The sequence below is a fragment of the Lepidochelys kempii genome, chromosome 15 (genome assembly GCF_965140265.1).
Source record: "Lepidochelys kempii isolate rLepKem1 chromosome 15, rLepKem1.hap2, whole genome shotgun sequence".
Lineage (NCBI taxonomy): Eukaryota > Metazoa > Chordata > Testudines > Cheloniidae > Lepidochelys > Lepidochelys kempii.
This window is the reverse complement of record NC_133270.1, coordinates 25,264,898-25,288,658: the sequence shown is the minus strand read 5'-3', so window position 1 is coordinate 25,288,658 and position 23,761 is coordinate 25,264,898. Positions and strand designations below refer to the sequence as shown.

The 23,761-nt window shown below is 41.9% G+C and overlaps 1 protein-coding gene across 5 annotated transcripts in view; it reads right to left on the bottom strand.

Annotated features, from left to right (window-relative positions):
• Positions 1-23,761, bottom strand: part of PITPNM2 (phosphatidylinositol transfer protein membrane associated 2) — a 232,456-nt gene that overhangs the window by 205,737 nt on the left and 2,958 nt on the right. For all 5 annotated transcript variants that reach the window (XM_073313000.1, XM_073313003.1, XM_073313006.1 and 2 more), the window contains exon 2: positions 5,279-5,378. The gene's annotated coding sequence lies outside the window, so the exon portion shown is untranslated. The remainder of the gene's footprint in view (positions 1-5,278; positions 5,379-23,761) is intronic.

The window sequence follows — 23,761 nt, the reverse complement described above, 5'->3', positions numbered from 1 at the left end:
TTCCCCCTGCACCCTCTACCCTAATCCCCTCAGCATTAGATATTGCTCACTACCTAAGGCAGGGTACTGGACTAAATGAACCACAGGATGTGTCATACCTGATAAGACCTATAACCAAAATTTTCCAAAACTCCATATTCAAAGGTCTGACTGACACACATTAATGCTTTTGAGTAAATTTACTCATGTGTTAGTGCCACTATGGGCATGGTTAGAGTTACTCACATACACAAATATTTGCAGAATTATGTCCTTATGCTCTCAAGGATAAATAGCTTACTTTTCAGAAGCATCCATAAATGCCAGTGAGGTCAGCAGGAGCTGCAGATGTTCATAACCTTTGGAAAATCAGGTCACTTTTCTTCAGCCTACCTTAGAATATTTCTGGCCTCATGTCCCTAGACGAAGCTCTTGTCAGAAAGGAATGGTCTTATTTGGGACGGTCTTTTTTCCATTGTTTTCCCATAATAATTATACTTTTCCCACAACAACCCAGAAGAGTTCAATTTAATTTCCGCCCCGCAGCCTTGGAATCAAAATAACTGTAGCTGGAAAACGTGCGACCTCCCCAAGCCTTTATTTACAATATCACAAACCACAAGGGAAGGATCAGGCCAAGTTTTCCAGCTGGAATGGGAATGGCAAAAGAGAGCATGCTCTAGTTTTTGCAACTGCGATATTTTACACATTAAGGAGGGGATGAAATGAATCTGTGGAAAGGGTGAAATCAGAGGCCCCAATCCTGTAATCAGATCCCCACAGGTATATCTTTATGACCACTGAGTCCCACTGAAACCAGTACGGCTTTGTGTGTGCAGATCTGATTGCAAAACTGGGGCCTGGCATGCTTTTTGGGAGGGGTTGTTTGTTGGCTTTGTTATTGTTATCTGTAAAAGAGAGGTGCAGATGTCTGTTTTCATGTTCTTAAATGTTTGATAGTAATGAGTTCTATAATTACCTCACCCTCAAAACACAAGTAGACAAAGGTGCAAAAAAATTAAAATAAAATAAAATAAAATAATTTAAAAAATGAAGAATACAACCATCCCTAAACAAAATTAACAGAACCTTAGCCAAAAATTAACAAATGAGAGAGAGACAAGCACACAGATGAAGAAAGTTCACATCTATAGGGAGTTACACCAGTAACAGGAAACTACTGTCAGTTGATGTTGCGGTTAGAACCACACCAGTGTCGTCAGCTCTTTCCTCCCCGTTACACTGGGTGTCCAAACAGCTCATCACGCCTAGTGCTTTTACTGCGACAATGAAATGGGGGGGAAAAGTTAAACACACTCTTATTTCCACTAGAGATTCAAAAACATCAGTGCAGGCTGAAGTCATAGTCTTTTAAAGAGAGGCACCCTGTACCCGATTGCCCACCTCTGCTGAGAGCTAATACCATACCCAATTCAATTTGCTCATAATCCACTTCCCTTACCACAAGTTATCCACACTCATGTCTCTCCTATTACCGACTCCTTTCTCCTCTCCCGTCACTGTAACTCAACAGCTGCCGTGCTAACACGCACCACTTTAAACGCTTTTAAAATTGCAGTTCTCTCCTATCTTGCTCAGCTGCATCTCCACACAGAGTCCAGTTCTCTGTCTTTTGGAGAGTGGCTGTCACCCAGCTCTCTGAAGTGTTATCACCTTGATCTAACTCTCCTCGTAAAATGGCTTGCGATACTTCATATCAAAGATTCTACATAAAAACAGATTGTGTTGTATTGATCCATTCATCTGCCTTTAGAGTCATCTTCTAAAGGGGCCTACATCTCATGCTATGGGTGATGCTCAGACCACTTTCCTCAGACCACATAACTGTAAGACTCTTGCTTAGTACAACATATGCCAAGGGTTAGATTCAGCCCTGGTTTACTCCCACATAGAGGCCCAGGGCTCTACAGGGGAAAGCTTGCTGCAGGGTTGGTTCAGGCAACCCAACTCAGCTGTGTCCACCTGCCTTACTGGGGGCTTAGGGCAACAGTGCAGCCCAAAGAAGTGGTGGTGCAGGCTGGAAAAGGGGGCACAACCAGGATATAAGGGGAAGAGCCAATTCAGGTGTAATTTATACTTCCCTTTGCGGGGTGGTTCTATGCATTGTTGTTTTAAGACATGTGAATTGCCCAGAGGGGGCACAGCTTCTCCAGAGTACGAGAGCCCTGCCTCCAATTAGCCATTCCTGCCCTCCCTCATACCTCACTCCTGCTGCCCCTCCCCACATAACCCCCGACTCCTGGTCTGTCACCCCTCCACACTCCCTTCCTGTACACCAGCTCCCAACTGCCCTCCCACCCAACAGAGGTATAGGCAGAGACTAACTGACATGAGTATGAGGGAGGGGAACATTCTCGTTTCCTCCCCTCTGAGGCTCAGGGAAGGGTGGAAGGGCAATGAGGAAATTCTGTCCCTCAGAACAGGTAGGAGCAAGGGAGCAGGGGGGACCGGTTAGGCTGCTAGTGCAACAGGCACTCCGTACCAGCAACCTCTGTCTCCTAGCACGGGTGCTGCCTCCCAGCCTGCACACCCACAGGGTGGAGGCACCACACATGGACACTCAGCCTGCACACCCACAGGGTGGAGGCACCACACATGGACACTCAGCCTGCACACCCACAGGGCCAGCTCTGTTCTTGTGAATCAAGCCCAGTTCTTATATTTTAATTATAATGCCCCCATGGATGTGGGATATGGTTTCTCTCAGGTGCCGACCCTGTAAGGTGCTCAGGGCAGTGGGGGGTGGAAGATCCTCAGCACCTCAGAGGAGCAGCCTTAAGGGAGCTCCCTCTTCCCCCCACCCCCTCACATTATTTGCTCTGTTTGGCAGTCTGGTCACAAGTCCCTCAGGGACTGAATAACAGAATCTGGCACAGGGACAGTGGTAGAGCACAGTAGGAAAATTACCCAGCGCCTGCATCCAACTGCTCCTACTTCTGGCCAATGCCATTTAGACCTTTGTTTTCATGAGTGCTGCATTCACCATCATTTTAAAGCCAATTTTATTCCCTTACGTACTTACCCTGCCGAGCCATAGATATTCCTCACTCCTTGCAGCTTCCTAGCGACCCACACTGTGCAGCTTCATTTTGCTGCGTGTAAAGGTAGCATTTCCTTGCTCTCTAAGTAACTGACGACCAATTTTGTGTCTGTTTTACAGAGAAACACTCAAGCCTCTTGATACATTAATCTCTTCAGGTGAGTGAAAGGCATGGGGCTAAGCCCACAGGGCAAAGCTAACCCTGAAAATAGGATGACACTGCATTTGCCTTCCTTTGCTTGTCACTAGTTTACAGAGCACATTCTCCTCCATTACACAGCTCAGAGGTGAGCAAAGGAGCAGAAACTAGGACATAAAGCACCTTAAACCCATGGGAAGTGAGAGCAGAGCCTGCTCCTGCCGTTCCTCCAAGCAAGTGGAGGCCCTTCAATGCCTCCACCACACAGAGGAGGCTCAGGGGAGGCTCTTCTCAGGGCCCTGTGGATAGGAGTGAAAATTTGTGCTGCTAAGAGCATTAACCTTGCTGTTAAGCTGCTAACAGTAGTATTTACACCCAGAGAGACCCATCCATGGTTCCTACTGCACGGCTGCAGTAGGGAGGGATACTCCAATGGCAGCATGGCTCCCCCAGGAGAGAAGCTATGTCCCAAAGAGGCTCAAGCCGTCTGCAAGGTTAGGAACAGTTACCATACCAGTATCTGGGCCCCACAGACTTTCTGGGGAGTATCAGGAGGAGATGCTCCAAGGTGAATGCTGCTCAATTTCCTGGGCTCTCTGTCCCTCTCCCATGGGTTTTATGCCAGTACAATACTAAGGGTACCACGTGGCCCTTTGTCTTCAGCGACTTCTGCTTGAGGCACCCAAGTGCTAGTTCAAGGCCAGATTACGCTTTCACTCACAACTGTGAACATTCAGAATAACTACAGTGCCTTGAGGGTGTGAATCCAGAATCACTGAAAGCAACTTGTACTTCTCAGCCTTGGTGCTCTCACAGCTATACTTGTCCACCCTGTGCCTGCTTCCAGTTGCTCTTGAATTGAAGGTCAGCAGCCCCGAATTTTAGTATATAACAGCAGAATGCAAGATTGCAGCACCCTAGACATCATTCCAAAGGGAAACATTGACTAGAGATAAAAGTTAAACCATTGTTGGTACAAATTTTAATGGGGCTTGGGGAAATGGGGTAAGGGAAGTGGGAAAATACAACAGATTCAAGCAGAACAGTCATGAATAGTCAAAAGGGTATGCTGAGGCCACACCTACTTTCAAGTAAATTAGCTGCAGAACACCTGTACATTTGCTAGTTCCATAGGCAGTTTCAGAAATATGAGTCAGGACAGTAAAACTAACATGAAGGACATTTAATGAAAATCACCAAATATTTAAAACAAACATTAAAGGAATACACCACAAGGTTAAATCACAATGTAATTGCAATGTACTATGTCATTACAAAAGAAAAAAACGTCGCTTGTTACCTTTAATTATCCTAACAGAAAAAGAATTCCAACTTCTCACCATTTGTGCTGTTTGTTTTGGGGTGGGGGTGGGGAGGAATTGCAATTTCTGTCCGCTTGGAAAATGAACATAAGCCTGTCAATTTCTACTTGCTTTCTGGATTACTTGCACTAACACAATATTACAGTATTCAGGTTCCAAACACTGCCTGGTGTAAATTAAAAACAAAATACTTATATTCACTGATTTTTTAAAAGAAGAAGAAAAATGAATACATTTGTATGAGGGGTTTTGGGGTTTTTTGTTTGTTTGTTTCTTTGTTTTTTAAATATATTAGGTCTAAATTTGGGGAGTAACCTATTTGGTAGTCCCTAAGGTGCCACAAGTACTCCTTTTCTTTTTGCGAATACAGACTAACACGGCTGTTACTCTGAAACCTATTTGGTAGCATCCCTTTAGTGAACCCACTTTACAAACCTAAGAGAGCTCTGGGTGTTGACTGAACAGAAACAAAAGCACAGGTACACTCAGCAAAAGTTTTCTTCAAAAGGAGGACAATTATAACCAGAAAATACACACAAGTTAACTCAGCACAGGACAACCTACTCCTGTGACCCTAAGCATGGAGTCTGACCTTCCCAAAGGCTACCCAAGCAGCCACTCTTTGAACTTCCATTGTATAGCCCTTCCACTGAGGAACCTGAGCTGAGGCTAACCACTTGTTCCCCAGAGATGGTTGCCATTCCCCACAGTAGTGTATGAATAATTTTTTTTTTAATAGAAAGAGAACTGAAATTCAATGGAACTGTCAGAACATACCTTATGTATGAAATCTCTCTGGATACTTCTGAATGCAGCAGGGAGTCAACGCAGCATTGCTGACGTAGGATGTCACTGTTGGTCCACATATGTCAACATCCTAGAGAAAATAAAAAACATGTACTTAACGACCATGCCGCTGGGAAATTAACAGCAAGAGTGAAGTTATGGCATGCTAATAGCTCCTGTACAAACAACATGAAGCTATAACCTTTTATAATTGTACATCATAGTTCTCTGCAGACATCCCTCCAGTATGTTAGAAATTCAATACATGATAGTAGGCGGTAACAAGCACCTTAGGGATTTCAGCTCATTCGAAGCCATGAGTCATCGTAATCTCTAACTCATGGAAATTTAAAGTAAGAAAAAAAATTATTGCACTGACCACTACCACATGCTCTCTTTGCATAACATAATCATAATCCCCCATGCAAGGTTACTAGTTCACGCAGGGTGCTGAATGATGTAAGATATTTAGCGTGGATGTTGCTGAAGAAAAAATTCACATAGCAGCAGTCTACTAAACAGCTCCCCTGAGATGAGGCAGGACCCGTTGCTTTAGGAGTGGGAAGAGAGCTGGAATTGTCTTTATAGAAGCTATTCGCTTCCATAGGCAGGGGAGGAGTAAGGAAAAATAGCACCTCCCAGTACTACTGCAGAGAGATGGTTCTTTCCCCCTAGTATTGCAAGAGGAGCAGCACAGTGAAAGGGGAGAGGGCTGGGCTACCAGGGGAAGTGAGAGTTTTCAGTGCCTCAAGCCAGGTAGATGTCGGCTCCCCTCCTGTACTGGGGCAGAGATGGGGAATTTATATCTGAGACACCACCCCTTCCACCTCCCTGCCCCCGCCTGTGGTTACTGGTATCCTGGCCCCGCAGGCTGCCTTTGCCCGGAGAGCTGAGAGATCTACAAGGAACATAATAGAACAATTATATCCTAAGTAGCTCATGGAGTTTAATAATGGCAAGTGGCCTATTACCTTTTTAAAGAGATTCCTTTGGGTGGACTCTCGCATTGCTTTTAACTACTGTAGATCATTTTTAATGCATTCTTTTAAAGTGCCTGATCAGTACATCAGGTCACACACACACACAACCCTCCCCAGTCCCACCAACCCTCACTCCACTTGCTTCTTGCCCCTTTCCCACATTAGAGTAAAGCTCCTCTATGTCTCTTCAAAGCCCTACAAAACTTTGGCCTCATCCACACCTCTGCTCCTGACTCCTTCCTTAATCCCTTTCTCCCAGAGGCAGCCAGCACAGACCCTGACAAAGGCTCCCAGCAGTGGGCAGTCCAGAGAGGGGAGGGAAGACAGCAATGACACCAGGCATCTGCATGCATCTGCCTTTGCCACCTGCATGCATCTGCCTTTGCCACCTGCATGCATCTGCCTTTGCCACAAGGCCAACAGCCAGCCAACACCATCTCAGAGGTGGGTGTGGTGATGAGGTGGCATAGCCAGGCATGCCAAGGGAGTGGTGATGCACCAATTCAATGCATCCACACGGCAGCCCCCATTAACTGGCCTCCTGTTAAAGCTGCCTTATCTCAGCAGAACCTCCGGGGGGCAGTGGAAACATCATCCCTTTGAGCTTGGGAGGTGTCCAACTATCCTTTCTGGCACTGGGAGCTGTAACTTGTGCCAGCGCAGGTGATCCTGGCCCCTATCCTGGACTCTACGCCCCTGCGTTACATAGCAGGAGAAAAACACTTCATGGCAGCACAAGCGTTTCCCCAGCACACACACTCACAGCAGAGATACATGGGCAGCCTCAACCCCTCCTTTCCCCCCTTCACCCTCCCCCACAAAGAAACCTCCTGTAGATCAAGCATAAAGTAAAACCTATCCTGGCAGGAGCTACCTTGGAACACACGCCTACCAGAACAGACTACACACATGCACAGCAACTCTGGGACTGGAACATGGATTATGAGCCAGAAGGCAGGACATACCGAGCCAGGCGTGGAATCACTACACTGTGCACTATTTAGCTGACCCTGCCATGGTTAATAGGATTGATTTATACCTTACCAAAATAGATTTTAATTGCAGTTTACTCTTGTACCTTCATACAAAGCTTGCACGGGTCACAGTCACACTGGAGAAAGAGCAAGCATGAGCAATGTTTCAGGTCCATTAGTTTCAGAGTCGTCACAGACAGCAAACAGCCAGACAGCTTAAAATATATTTAGTCCTCAAATGCTTATTAACTTCATCTGCCGATTCACAGCTCAGCCAATCGCATGGAGCCCAAACACCACTTCTGCTTTCCCAGCACAGATAAAAACGCTACAACAGTTCGACAGAAAGTTATTTAACCTATATACAAACCTTTGGTATTGTGACTATTATTAATGGATGCAATTTGACTTAGAAATTGAACTGCAACTCTGGCGACATGGCATAGTGATCAGACAACAGGAACAACAGTCAGGCAGTCCCAAACGCTAACCCTGGTGCCAACAAAGAAACATCTATTGATAGATTTCAGCTTCAGGCTTGCAAGAATCTGATACCAGACAAAAGTCAACAGGAATTACCTCCTACCCTCATCTAGGAGGCTTGATTTAAATTAAAAGTGATTTAAATAAGCAAGCAGGAAACCTTGATTTAAATCATTTTAATTTTGTTTTGCGTTTGTATATGGTCCAAAAGAAAAGTTTGTCCTGCTTGGCTGTCATGACCATTCAAATAAGTTGATTTGCAATGCAAATATAGCCTTTACACTAAATGTTGGTACTAATCAACATTTTTGCTAATCAAGTTTACACTGTATCTACACACATTTTATTTAAGGAATTATGTAGCTTAACATACATTTGTTCAGATTCTTAATTTTTACATTTTTTATCATGTTAAAAAATGTGTCATTCACCATTTTCTATTTACATGACTAGATGGTAATTTTTTTTACTCATGATTTCTTTCTCACTTGCATTAGGATGAAAATTTGAATTCAATTAAAAATGCACAAAAGCAGCGTTTTAAACTAGTTTTTATGAGTTAAATAAAACTACCTTAAATATGCTAGTTACATAAAAAACATTTATCAAATTATGCCTTGCATTTTAAACTAACCGATTTATTAAATAAAGGAAATATCATTTGCAGTTAGTGAACTAACTAACTTGTTTCTGGTCACCATGAGCCAGATTTTCAAAAGTGTTTAAGTGCCTGAAGGTGCAGCTAGGCTCCTAGTGGAATTTTCAAAAAGTGTCTAAATAGATTACGTGGCTAACTCCCATGGGAATCAATCACTTTTTGAAAATCCTATTAGGTGCCTCTCTGCCTAAATACCATTGAAAACCTGTTGCCATGTCCTTCACATTTTTAGAATTAGTAGACCTCATTCTCTCCCACCTGTTTTTTTATTCATAGATTGGATAAGGAAAATGAGCATTCCTGCTTTTTCAACTCCCTATCAGCTTCTCAAGTTTGAATTAACTAGTCTGCATGAAGAAAATATTCTCTCTGCACCTGCTAACTAAAATGAAACCAAAAGAAATTAAGGCAAAAGCTTTTCTGTACAAAAGAAAAGTACTTACATTGGAAAAATTTAAATACCAGCATTCCTTCCATTGTAAAGACTAAAAACAACAGAGATACTTACTTCATACAGTTTCAGAGTAGAGCCGTGTTAGTCTGTATTCGCAAAAAGAAAAGGAGTACTTGTGGCACCTTAGAGACTAACAAATTTATCTGAGCATAAGCTTTCGTAAGCTTTTCGTGAATGAATCCGATGAAGTGAGCTGTAGCTCATGAAAGCTTATGCTCAAATAAATTGGTTAGTCTCTAAGGTGCCACAAGTACTCCTTTTCTTTTTACTTAATACAGTACAGGACATTGTGACATAGCTTGAATTGTCCTCAAAAGTTAAAGATTCCCACACCCCTTTAATCTATATATAATTTAAAAAAGGAGCACCCTTTAATTCATTACATTTTGCAGAAGGGTGCTGCAATTTTTTGAAAAATTTAAACAATTAGTAGATTATATTAAGTTTAGACCTTTACATAGCTTGTGATAATTTCAAATTTAATTTTAAACATGTTTATTTTTTAAGAGATAAATGTATTTAATTTAAAAAACCCAAGTTCAATAAGAAAATGATTGTTATTTTAAATAAAAAAGAAAGCATCAACTTTTATCCACTGCATCTTCATTATAAAGACATACCATGATAGTGTCTTCTTAAACACATGGATCTAAATTCATTCTTGCTGCAACCATGAAGGCTTTAGTGGAGTTGCACCAGGGAGACATTTGGGTCAAGGTGGCTCACACCAGAAAAAACACATAAATGCTAATACATGATAGCATATTTACTGACCACCAATTAGGAGTCTGATCCAGAGAGGTACTGAGCAATCCCAACTCTCTCAGACTTCCATGGGAGTTGGGATTGCTCAGCACCTCTTAAGATTCTCCCTCGCACGCACACACACGTGCACACACACACACACAAAATTAGGTTCAAAAGCATCATGATACCATGCAGAACATGATCAAAGCAGCCGTAGCTATTAGTAGATAGATTCAGATGTAAATACATTTTGCAGTTAGGATGAGGTGCCACCCAGCAGGTGGTGAGTTGCTCATTTTTAGCACAAACGTTGAAAACGCTGCACTACACTAATAGAACTGGCATTTATCTTTCCATGGAAAGAGACTAATTATAACATTCTTTTGGCTGGCTTCTGAAGGCCTGTCTACTTAACTGATGTGTTGTGCTGCACTTCTCAGTTGTTCCCCCTAAGAGATATCGTAAGTGTCACACACAAGTACCTTTTTATTGGGGAATGGGTGGAGTTCCCACTGTGAACAGAACAAATACAACAGGGTATACTAGTGGCTCTGAACCTTTCCAGACTACTGTACCCCTTTCAGGAGCCTGATTTGTCTTGCGTACCCCCAAGTTTCACCTCACTTTAATACTACTTCCTTACAAAATCAGACATAAAAATACAAAAAAGTGTCACAGCACACTGCTACTGGAAAATTGCTGACTTTCTCATTTTTACCATATAATTATACAATAAATCGATTGGAATATAAATATTGCACTTACATTTCAGTGTATAGTATATAGAGCAGTATAAACAAGTCAGTCTGTATGAAATTTTAGTTTGTACTGACTTTACTAGTGCATTTTATGTAGCCTGTTGAAAAACTAGGCAAATATCTAGATGAGCTGATGTACCTCCGGAAGACCTCTACATACCCCTGGTTGACAGCCACTGGGGTATACCATGGACCAAATATTTATTTGGATTATGGTAGCGCTTACAGTCCCAAGCCAAAATCAGGGCCAAATGTAGTACAGACATACAACAAGAGACATAGTCCCTGCCCCAAGGAGCTTACAATTTAAATAGAGAAGACAAAGGGTGGGAGGGGAAACAGAAGCACAAAGAGGGGAAGTGACTCACCATGGTCAGGCAACAGATGACTGGCACAACCAAAGACTCCCAATTTCCATTCTAGTGCCTTATGTACAACACAACACTGCATCCCAAGTTTGGTCCCCACCTGACATTTGGCTTTATCATTAGTTTAAACAAATATAACAATACACCATAAGCCTCAGCCTTGTCCCTATGCTTGGCCATTCCTACGGTTTCCCTGCAGAAGCCTCTGTGCCCTAGTTCCCTGTGCCTAGAAGGGTACTTTCACCTTCTTTTAACCAGAGTTAACAAACCACACCTGCCACAATCAGTCAGTAGCTTTACGCAGGACTCTAGCATGTGATAACAGGGAGGGTCAACAGAAGAACACTGCCACACTGCTACTGAGAAAGGAGTGGGGAAGAGAGGAAAAAAGATCCTTGTTCTGTTTCTGCATCCCCATAAGAGTGGGCACAGTGCAATTTTCCAAGGGTAAATGAAATAGTTCCAAACAGCGCAGTTGTTATAGCCCAGTCTAATGATTTTGTACAATCTATAATAATATGTTACATCCTCATAGAGGTCAGCTGCTGCCCAATACTGTACATGCACAATTTGCAAGCAACATTCTCTGGCTGGGCATTCACAGTAGTTGCCTACCCTGAAATCAAAGGGTTTTTCCCTGTCTTATCAGACCTTTAATCGGTCCTAACAGGCCATATCCGGCTATAACTAGTTAAGCTGCTGCCAGCACTTTGGCTTTTTGTTTAAAGAAAAGGAATAAATAAATCCAAAACCAAAAAGCACCTTGTATTCAGATAAAACAGACAGCAGAACATGCCGGGGAACACGTGCAGTTAATAACAAGAAAGCTAAATGTGGCAATAAATGCAGAAATAATAGAAGGTGCACAGAAAGGGATGTTCCCAGCTCTTCCCTCCCCTCACTTGCATCTGGATCCTTTACTGTGCTGCAGTTACACATTTTAAGTAACAGAGAGATGCTTCTGGTTTCACCCACAAAGGACCTGAGCCAAGAGAAAATATATACAGGCTTCAGGAAAATGCTAGGTCTGAGAGGCTGAAGGTACTGGTTGGGCTGCAGGCTGATCCATCCAATGGAAAGGATGTGATGCTGCACAAGGCATAAAGGGAAAGGGGGATGGGGTAGAGAATGACAAAGCAGCTCGGGGAAGGGAAGAGGAGTTCACTGAGCCGCACACCTCACTTCACTGCAAAGCAACCCCATATGCTGGACCTCTGCACCCAACTACAGCTATTGAGCCCAAGAGTGTTACTCCACACCTGGGGATGGAGTAACACCCTGTATGTGGCCCTCAGAGAGGTAATACAAGTGGGCCCCCCAAGGCTCATGTGGTAAATTTGTTTACACAGTTAGGAGGATGAAGGTCTCTCTCTTCTTGGTGGAGTAAGATTATTCAGACTCACCCCACCCCCACCCAGGCAGGGATCCTCAGCCTACCATCCTCGCATGGAGTTTCCCCATCACTTTGTTTGGGAAAGGAAGCAGCTGTGTGAGGGTGAGGAGAGCTCTCTCCTTGGCCGAGCACCAGGGCAGAGATGTCATCCAGGGACAGCTCTTTGGACTATGCAGTGCCTACAATGACATTCATCATTCACATGGCATTTTCATTCTCAAAGCTCCTTGCAAACAGTAACCAGCCCAGTACCCTAGCAAGGTAGGCAAGTGGTTATCCCATTTTACTTATGGGAAAATGGAGGCCAAAAAGTTAGCGATGGGCCCAAGGTCAGTGATGGAGTCTGCATCAGAGCAAGGATCAGAACTCAGCAGTTCCTGTCTTCCAGACCTGTACTCAAAGCACTGTTCCAGGCCTCTCATAAAATTAATGGCAGAGAGCCAAACTTGTGCTAGACTGCACGGAGACAGACTAAAGATGCCATATCTATATCCCATTGACTTCAGCAATACTCAGCACCTCAAAGGAGGAGGCCCCACATACATCCTGACTTAACTCCCCTGGTCCTTGTGTTCTCATTACAGCAGGGAGAACTTGTATTTAATATTATGAGAGTCTGCTGTAAGCTGCAGCCAGTCTGTTCAGAACCCCACCTTCCAAAATGGACGATGGCCTTTGGGCCCCTCTGTTGCCATGCCCCTACTAGAACAATAGTAACTGTTCCACACAGGCCTAGTGAGGCAGCCAGTTACAGTCTCAGACTCTGGGGAGGATCTGCCATAGCTCCTAAATTAACATTAGACAGTTACCACAAAAGGGTGGAAAAAATCCTCCCAAGTGGAAGCATCCTCAATGGGGGTCACAGACACTGAGATTCTGAAGGGCCAAGCAATTGAAGAAGCTGCTTTCTGCTGGATAAGGGCTCCGGATTTGTTCTCACTGAGGGAACCTCATGTTTTATATATGAAAATGTTACTGCCCTTAGTACACATTTCTAAAAGGTTTGCTCTGGCTGATACATGCAGCTTCCTTTTAGGAAGGCTTTTTTACTTTTAAAATTTATTTTAATCTGCTGATTTTTAACTACTTTCTGATCACTCTCTCTAGCTGGGTATGTTTAACGCAAAGAACTCCTCAACAGCTCCAGTCTCTGCCCCTTTCCAAATACACGTGGCAATTAAAGCAGAAGTGGTAACTACTGCACAACATTTCAGTTGAAATGAGAAGTCTCAAAAAAAGAAAAAAGAAAAACCCACAACAACATCTGATCAGGACCTGACAGAGAGGAAATAAAGACTGTCTGGGTTTAAATAATATGCTTAAAGAGAGAATACAGAGAGCTTTTCCATCATGTTCTACAAATGAACTGTAGTCTCTCTGTATAGATGAAACCCACAATCCATAATAATATTCAGGCTTTCACCTTTATTCTCTGTTTTATCAGAGCTCATCTACTGATCACCCATGAGCTCCATGGAATAGCCTTAACATTTCAGTGTCAACACAGAAGTGCTCTGGTAATGATTGAAAATATTTACATATTGCCTCATTGATTGGTTCTTTTGACCATCTGGCTAGTCTGCATTTTAAAAGGGTTTTAAAAATACAGTATATATTATTTTTTAAGTGGATTCTTGCACACTGTTTAGATCAAGGTAGAGCATCACACATGAATCCATCCCTGCTGCAATTCTTAATCCTAAATATTTAAGACTGAAAATTTACAAATTTCATCCCGACTTTAGCTGAAATAATAATTTACTTATTTTCTTAACTGAAAATGAGTGCTCAACACCTAACAGAATGAACAAATATGCCAGTTCAGCAACGATGTCTCATTTTTAATGAGGCAAATGGTGTCATCTTTTGGACAACCGATGAGTCAAATGGAAACACATCTTTTAGGTTTGGCATAATTTGCTAGCTTTCATTATTTTACAGATTAAGAAATATTTTATAGAAAGGTTTTCTTCAAGATGCAATAGCTTGTAGTAGCTTAAGAACATTGGGCCCCAGTGCTGTCATTTGTATTACAATAGCATCTAGAGGCCCCAACTGAAAGGTAAGTCCCTTTGTGCTAGGCACTGTACAAATACATAACGAGAGACAGTCCATACCCAAAAGAGCTCACAATCTAAACAAACAAGACAAAGGAAGCATTACCCCCATTTTACAGCTGGGGGACGGGAGCACAGAGAAATCAAAAATTAAAACCTAAAAATAAAACAAATGCTACTGCCCTGAGCTACAGTAACTTTGTTATGATTAAGTTAAGTCGGCTTTCCAGTGTACTGTACAGTGCTTTGGATTTCCCTTCCCTCGTTGCTCCTATCTTTCCTTAGACCCCCATAAACTCAGAGATGTTGAGCTTATGCTTTTCATGCAGGATTAGTAGTGAGCTCAGCTACATTTCTCCCCTCTCCTAGATATAGTAGTAGCATATGGCCACAATTTAGGAGCCAGTCCCGCTGGCCTTCAGTGGTAGAGACCCCAAGTGACTTAAGTATGAACAGACTTAGGAAGCTGGCTTTAAATTGGATTTATCCCTGAATGCAAACAGCTTTGGTAGGATTTACATCAGAGTTTTAATCATATAAAAAAGCTAAATGTTTTGCTGCTGAAATCTTTGCTAGAAGAGCTTTAAATATTTACTCCAGCTATAGCTAGTCAGATTAACATATGTTGGCAGAAGGAATGTATTGCCAATTCAGCAACTGATTCTGGAGAAAAGGCATCTCACCCATTCCCCCCCCTCCCCAAGTTAGTGGTTTAACTTCACGCTGGTATTCAGTTACATAATCTACTGTACAACTCTGATCTTCAGTAGTCTATGAAAAATAAGTAAGTGCAATGTTAACATCTGCCTTACAGATACTACAGTAAAGGGTGTTAAATAACAACCTGACTAGAGTACACTGAGGGGGAAAAAAAATGAATGGACCTAGTTCATGCCCATCTACAAATAAAGTTTTTAAGAGTTTAACTCATTTATATTAGGTTTCATGGAGCGTTTCATAATAATATAACCAAATTATGCACAAAAGTTTAACAATTACAAGTTTACTGCAAGATCTCTTTCAAGTACTTAGTGGGAATACTAAAATGCAGTTCTCCTCTGAGAAGCAGCTGTAAAACGGACACCAGGGATTCCAAGTTTATCCTCTTGGTGACTTCAGTTTAAAACAGAAGATGCATATTCTAACTGCTGGTGCTGCAAACTCAACTTGAGGTCTAAAAGTCAAGGTCTGCCTCAGATCATCAGCAGTAAAAAAACTGCTAACGCAACTTAGATGAAAACGTTATTGATGATGCGCAAGATAAAAGATATTCCTGCCTGCTCTTTAAGCTCCGCACTGCTAGCAGGGAATCAAAACAGGGTTTTGTCACTAAAGCTATCAGGTATGGCTCAAAGACACGCAGATTGCAGACATTGTGAGTAGGTACTAGTAAAACTGTGCTCATTTTATTACAGCCATGTTTCGTACTATAAAAAACACTGACACAGGTCATTTTCATACTATTCCCGCAGGGTGTGTGTTAGGAAAGGTGGCCCCATTTTGAAAATCAAAAACCAAATTTGAAACTCTCCACAGCTTTTCTCTGAAGAAGAGCCTGCAACACAGAACAAGTCCAGTGCTTATATGGGGCACATTCTGCTCTCAGTTACATTTCTGCAGCCCTACCAAAATCAACAGGGTTGTATGGTTGTAACAGAGGGAGGGACTTGGCCTCACCAAGGCTTGGGGGGAGGGGAGGGAATTCCATTACTGCCAGTGAGGTAAGTATGCTCAAATAAATTTGCTAGTCTCTAAGGTGCCACAAGTACTCCTTTTCTTTTAACAATTGACAGTATCATCCCCTAATGCAGAGAAACCAGCAGAAGGAAGCTGATTCCACAGGAAATTCTTACTGTTCACTGAGGACAGACAGGGGTCCCCCTCCATAAACTTACAGGCATCCTGACACACATGCTGGACACAGGCTAGTTGCAGTGCTTCTATCCAGTGCTTCTATTCAGTTCCACATAGGGTGACCAGACAGCAAGTGTGAAAAATCAGGATGGGGGTGGAGGGTAATAGGCGCCTATATAAGACAAAACCCCAAATATCAGGACTGTCCCTATAAAATCAGGACATCTGGTCACCCTAGTTCCACAGTACTTCCCATGGACTCCCCACTGGCAGCTGCTGGAAATTCCCCTCCAGGGCATATCACATCATGCAGCATAAGAGGATGCTGATGATGTCAACGTTATCTTATGCAAGAGAATCTCCATGGGGGTGGGGGAAGAGACAAATGCCCTCACCATCTATAGAGCTCAAGCCCTTTGACAGGCCTACAGAAGAGCCTTCCATAGGGTCAAGGGAAAGGAGAAGCATGTAACAGAACTGGTGCATCTCTGTGGTAAAGTCCACTGTGTATGGCGATTAACTCAGAATGGGAAGCAATGTACGAGAGTAAAACATTTTAAGCAGTTTTCCTCACAGATTTGCAAAAATAATCAGCACTGTTAAAGATCAGCCCCTAATTCAATGTGGCTTTTTCCCCTCCAAGCAGTGATGATGTATTTCCAGTGCTCTGGTTCAAATAATATCATTATATGAATCTCTGGTCAAGTAGCCTGTCAAATAGAGCTAGCAAAGTATGCAGAGAGTCAAAAACTCATCCTGTTACGCTAAACAAACAAACAAACTGATAAAATACACATGAGGCTAGAACAGAGGCTTGCTACATAGGAGCTGCTGCCAAAAGGTTAATGCTTCAATTAGGCTTGCCCTAATATGCATTTCTACCTGGCAATTATTGTGTGTTAAATAAATTCTGTCCTTGAAAAGCCCATTTAGGGGAGTTTACAGAAGAGATGGTGAGCTTTAAGAGTCATTCTGGGTTCACAAAACAGATAGGACACATTGTAGCCATGCTAAATGTATATTTGGGAACCATTCCTCAAAGTGTTACTTTACAGTGGACACAATTAAAAACAAAACAAGTGTTTAACTTCTTCAATAGTTAAATTAGCTGCAGTATTTCATAGTCTAAGTAGGGGAAAAACAGCAGTAAATTCAAATACCGTTTTCAAACCTTTGTAAATGTGGCATCTAACACACACAAAACCCCTCAAAAACCCACACACCATGGTGCCTACTGTGCTTCTGTTCATATCATTTATTTAGGTGGGACTACACAATGCACAGGATAGGGGCCCAAATGAGTGATCTGTCAGAACGGCTCAACAGAAAAATAGTCTCAGCTTGGTTACATGGGAATATTCATGAGAGTTAGTGTGGACCAAAAGATAGGGCACTGGCTTAGGAGATAGGAGACCTGGGTTCTTTCCCTGGCTCTTTGGCTGCCTCACTGTGTGACTTGGACAAATGACTTTACACTTCGGTGCTTCAGTGTAAAGATCTGTAAAATGGAGATGATATTTCAACCTCCTTTGCAAAGAGCTTTGAGATAGTCAGACAAAGGGCGTTATAGAAGAGGTAAGGGTTATCTAGAGAGAGATAAGCCCTCTGTTTTTCCCACAGCATTTTAAATTCATGTTTTCAGAGGTATACACAGTTATTTAGACATTAAACTATCTCTGCCCTTGTTTCTCACACTTTAATTCACTTTATTTGCTACTAGAGAGGGGGCCAGCAACAAAGTTTGGGTATGTTCAGACTAGAACACTACGAGCCTGATGCCAGGTTGAGAGGGAAGTGTTTCCAGCTGCAGAGTCTGGCCAGGAAATATTGAAAAGAAATTAGGATCCATATTTCCATCATGCAGGGGGAAAAACCGACTCAGTAAAAGGGAAAATTTAACAGCTTGGAAACGCCTACAATTGGTTTTGAACCTGAGATACTGCAAGAAGATGTAAATATTTGGATTTCAATTTCATCTGACATGATAAACAAAAAACCATGTTCTATTTCCTTTAAAGAAAAGTGGCAGGGTGAAGAACAACACCACTGAAGTAAGTAAACCACCCACATAGAGAAAAATCATTCTATATTGTTCCTTTTCCCTAAAAGAAGACCTCTTAGATTACCTAAAACTATTGAGCTTTAAAAAAAAAATCACAACAGAAATTCACACCCCATTTTGTGCCTTTTTGTGACAGAAGGCAAAAAAGAAAAATTGTAATCTATTAATTCCCAACTCCTCGTGACTTTGTTGGAACCAGGAGTGGACCCGGAGCGTAAACTCACATACAAGGGCACAATGGTATTCTTTACCTCTTCGGAGATGGCAACAGCCCTGCCAGCTTTCCCAAGAAGTCATAATTCATAGACTTCAATTCAAAATGAGCAGACAGAAGAGTGACTCACTGAGCCCTAAACAGGTTTCAGAATAGCAGCCGTGTTAGTCTGTATTCACAAAAAGAAAAGGAGTACTTGTGGCACCTTAGAGACTAACCTAAACCAGATTCCTGATGACTAACCAATTCAGGACACATTGTGTAAGCTGAAGAGTAGTGACCCACAGCTGTACTATAAAACCTGCAATCCTCCCATATCCTTTTAAAGCACTTAAATAGAATTAAATCCTTATGATACTTCCAACATCTTGCAAGGACCTGACTCTTCCTATACATCCTGGGATAACAACGCCTATCTAGTGGCTCTCGACAGTGAAGTGCTCGGGTATGTCAAGGTCCTTCATATGCTTGTGCTGTTACACATGCCCACTTTCTAAGCAGGGCACTACACAATTAGAAGAGAATGCCTTTTGAGGACACGGTTGTATGGGTTAAATCAGATAATTTGCTTGAACTAGTAGCTAAGGATTAGTTATGTAAGCACCAGCAATCCAAACAAATTATAGTCAGCTTTTCTATCCATCAAATTAGTTGCACTCACCATGACAAATTAAAAACTTTAAACCATTAACTCACTATTGTCTTTTATAACCTCTCCAGACGGTACGAGAATGCTGAAGTGGGCTTTAGCCCAGGAAAGCTTATGCTCAAATAAATCTGTTAGTCTCTAAAGTGCCACAAGTACTCCTTGTTCTTTCTGCTGATACAGACAAACACGGCTACCACTCCGATTGCTACAGCACACCATTTAGGACATTAGCCAATTCTCTGCCCTTTTCCCCTGGTCACCTAGGCTTATAAACTGGCTATAAAAGTTCACTCCAAGCAGGAATCTGATGTACATGGTCTCAGCTAGGGAGCTAAGCTGCTAAGTCACTCTGGTGGGGGAAGAGTTAGTGGTGAATCACCATTGCTTATCTTATTCAAGGTCTCTCTCCAAGCTGCCTAAGTGCTGTTCCTTCCCTGTGCGCATAACAGTTATAAAGTCTCCTGTTAGTTTCATGGCCCTCGCTGAGCACAGCTGTCTAAACACCATGCAAGACCAAATGGAATCTGTGTAACTCTTCCAAAACTATCCAGGATACCCAACTCCTTACATTTTTCTCATTGGTGGGCATTTCACTGTTCACCAGGTTGAGGATTCCTGATCTTATAGTCTTGTCAGACACATCTGAGCAAAACATTTTGGCTGCTGCATCAAAGCTGGAATAAAGTCCAGAAGCAGTTCATTTGGAACCCCTGAGCTGCAACTGAGTTGGGAAGAGATACAAAAACTGAAGTCCTAATGACACATGGTCATTAAAAGATCCTACTGCTCTTCTATAAGAGCCCGGGTAACCCTGGCCTGCTGCTCATATTCCAACTCAGACAATTACATTCTACCCACAGTCTTGTTGGCTAAAATATTCTTTGTCAATTCCTGTCCTCAACTGTTTTGTTCCTGCACACTCTCAGGTGGCAACTGCAACTTAATGGCAGAGGAAGTAATACTCATGCATCCTGTTCTGAACATAAAGAGTATTGTGCAGTGGTTAGTCAACATTCATCAAATCCCTCAGGATCCTTAGATGAAAAGGCACCATATACCAGCAATGCCAGCTCTTACTGTTACACAGCATCCCTCCCTGCTCTCCTTTATGAAGATCTACAGATACCAGGATTCAGTAGCGCATTAGCCACTGGGCCAACGGGGCCCATGCTCAGGCAACCCAGCCAACTGGGGGACCCCAGAAAAATGGGTGTCCCTGTGCCCCGACCCACTCCGCCCACCAGGCACTCCAGCCGGTAAGCTGGGTCAGGGGGCTTGACCTGCTCCACCCAGCACTCCTGCCGGGGAGTGGGTCAGAGCGCATGGATTTCCTCAGGTATTCCCAAGTACTCTCCAGGGGTTGTTTGAGTTCTAAGATTATTGGATTCTTCCTACTTTTCATTGATGGAGCTTGCACACACATTTTCAAGCTCAGTTACCTTTTTCTCTGTGGCACATCCTCCACTATTTATCCTCTGACAAGGAAAATCCTTCCATGTTCCTCTCTGGGCAAAATCTGTCATTGTGCAGAGGGTGATCACAAGGGCTCCAAACCATTTAACCCTGTAGCCCTTTGTACCCCACAGAATGGAAAGGAGATTTGACTCTTGACACCTGTAGATCTTAGGTGACGCACCAGAAGCCAGGATCATCTATGATAAGACCTGGTGTATTTTCACACTGTTTCCCAGTTCCCTCAGTGCAACTCACTGAAGAGGCGCTATTCAGATAGTTACACGTATTAACCTCATTGCCCATGTTACTGATACTTTATAAGTAGAATTTTCAGGAGCTCTTTGCACTGACTTAACACCCCTATTGGGTAAAACTCCCAATAACTTTAAAGGGAGCCGAGCAAGGCTGATGCAAAGTATTTTTGAAAATCCCACCTTACGTTATTAAAATTTTAATAATTTTCCAAAAATTTATCGTTCACTATTTATGTTGTTTGTTTACAATTGGCACCACACTTAACTTGGACACTGAAACTGAACTAGCTAGAGACACTTTAGATTTATAGAAAGTTTCAATTTCAGATTCTCCTGCCCTAGTGCAATGTTGTTGTATTTGGATTCGCAACATTGCCTGGGAAAAGTTATAAAGAAATGTGGTTTAATTTTATTCTCTCCACCCCAGCCCTCCTCAGTTTCACAACTACATTTCTATTCATATTGGGATTTGCAAAACCCTTGTTTGTTTACAAAACCTGAAATATGGGCCTGAAAAACACTCACTAATTTTTTGGTTTTTTTAAATAGAAACACTGATTGCTCTCCTTCTCTATACAAATCAGCTTCAAAATTAATTAGAAGAGGAAAAATTCAGAAATTAGAGAAAACGGTTAATTTAGGACTATTCAAATAAGAAAAATGCATTTTTGATAGAAAACTTAAAAGGGAAATGTTAAAAGGAAAAGTGACAGGTTAAGAAATATTTCCCAGTGGATTGTACTGGTCCTAGAACACATTATTGTATTCTCACAAATTCACAGTAATGAGTCATGCTAGATTCAAAAAAAATAAATAGCAGCTACCACTCTACACTAGAAAGAGCACCATTTCACTCTGCAGCTCTTGAATCAGGCCCTCACATAACAGTTTGTTAAAAAATATAGTGTGGCTAATTAGCTGTAATATTATGTGGATATCACAACAAATAGGACAGATTTTTTTTTTTACTGAAGTCTGTAAATTCCAACAAAAAAAACTGTTTGGGGCCAGTTGAATGAGCCTTTTAAAAAATGAACTTACCTGGAAGATGTGATGCTACATTAGAGAAAAACTCTCAGAGGCGATACAGATTTCAAATTAAAAAGCAAATCAATAAAATAATTAAACCCCAAAACATCCCACTTTCACTTGCAACTTTTTAGCATTTCTCAACAGGCTAAAACACAGTCTTTCTAAATTGGTTGTTAACTAAATTAGCAGTCGCATAAAACTCCCACATACCAGATGGCAACCCACAATAAACGTCTGGGCTGTTCGATGCACAACACTGAAGACATTCAAATATGCTGTCCGAGGCAAATCCAAAACAACAGAGATATTGTATCAGAAACTATTGTTTTGGTGAAAGATGCCAATTAAATAAACAACAATCCAAAAATCACTCTCTGAGGTCTTCATTCTGCTCTCACTAACCAAGGTGTATATCAAGATTAACTCTACTGAAGTCATTAGAGTTACTCTAGTGAAAGGTTACTGTAACTAAGAGGAGATTTAGGATCAGAGTACATTAAGAAAGAACAATCCACCTCTACTCAGCAAAACAGTTAAAGCACATGCTTAAGTTCCAGTGGTTTCAGTGAGACTTAAGCACATAAATAAATGTTTTGCTGAACTGGAGCCCAACAGCTGATCCAAAGCCTACTGAAGTAAAAAAAAAAAGGCTCTCCATTAACCTCAGCTGGCATTGGATGAGGTCCTAAATTAGGCAACATTTTCTCATACACACACCTAGACATAAAGATACAAGATAGTTGTTTATTTATACAATTCTTGTTTCTTGAACACAGATGCAAAAAAGTTATATTAAAAAGATGAACAGCTGCTACCATATGCTGTTTAAATGGCCACCAAAAGCAACTCAGGGGCCATAAAGGGAATAGTAAGGGAATTAAAAAGAATTTTTATTCATGCAGATGGCCTAGCATACGTACATTCATTAAGCTGGTATCAACCATGCTTTAATTAAAAGTTAGTTATGGAAACTTAAATATGATTAATGCAAATTAACATCCTATCAGGAGTCTGCTCTATCAACGGTAAGACGTAACAAGCCACATTTTTAACCCCTAAGCCTCACATGTCTCTCCCTCTCTCTTTGAGATGCTATCATGATCAGAATACATCAACAGTATTGTAAAGAAGCATTGCAACATAGAACCGCAAGAGAGGACTGGTCTGTGGCCATTCTTCTGTCATGCTTAGCTGTTCTTCACTTTGTATTTCATGCTGAGGCTTTTCAGCCATCGAGCAACCCATGAACTGATCAACCATTAAAATAACTAGCTGTACAAAGGTCAATTGAACATATCAGGCATGAGCTCTGTGAAAGGACAGAATGGTGCATGCCCAAAAGCGGCAGCCTACTATTCGAGAGTGGAAAAATCACTTAGAAGCTATGATTGTGTTCTGTAACACAATCAATCTTCTTCTATTACTCAGGCACACAAAACAGACATGGCAGAAATAAACATGACAAAAATATTCCAGAGGATTGGGAGCAGAAAGGGGGGTTATCAAGCAATAAAGGGAGAGGCAATTTTATGAGTCCACTTTATTCAAATATGAAATCAAGACAGTGCATACTAATTACTAAACCCCTGTGCTTACAAAGACTGCACAGTCCCACTGACTTTAATGGGACTACTCACATACTTGGACTTGAGCACATGCATCAATTTACATTTTATTGCACTGTACTGCAAAACCAAGACACTTGGAATGGACTCTACAGAGTCAGAATCAGTGAACAGGATTTTTTTTCAATGCAACTATTACATATTTATAAAGTTTACATTAAAAAGTCACGAATAAGCCAAAGTAGAATGAAATAAAATCAGCCCATCTTCAGAAAGCAGCATGGGCCTCTGGAGAGGGCACTGAACTGGGAGAACAGAGACTTGGGTTCTATTCCCAGTCCTGCCATGGATGTGTGGCACAATCTTGAGCAAGTCAACTGTCCTCTATTTCCCTAACTATCGATAGTAATGCCTTAGCCTCCTTTGCGAGCTATGGATAAACAGCACTCTATAAAGCATCATTATTGATGCTGCCAGATCGTACCAGTGCAGTGCCTTGGGGAGGATATACACACGC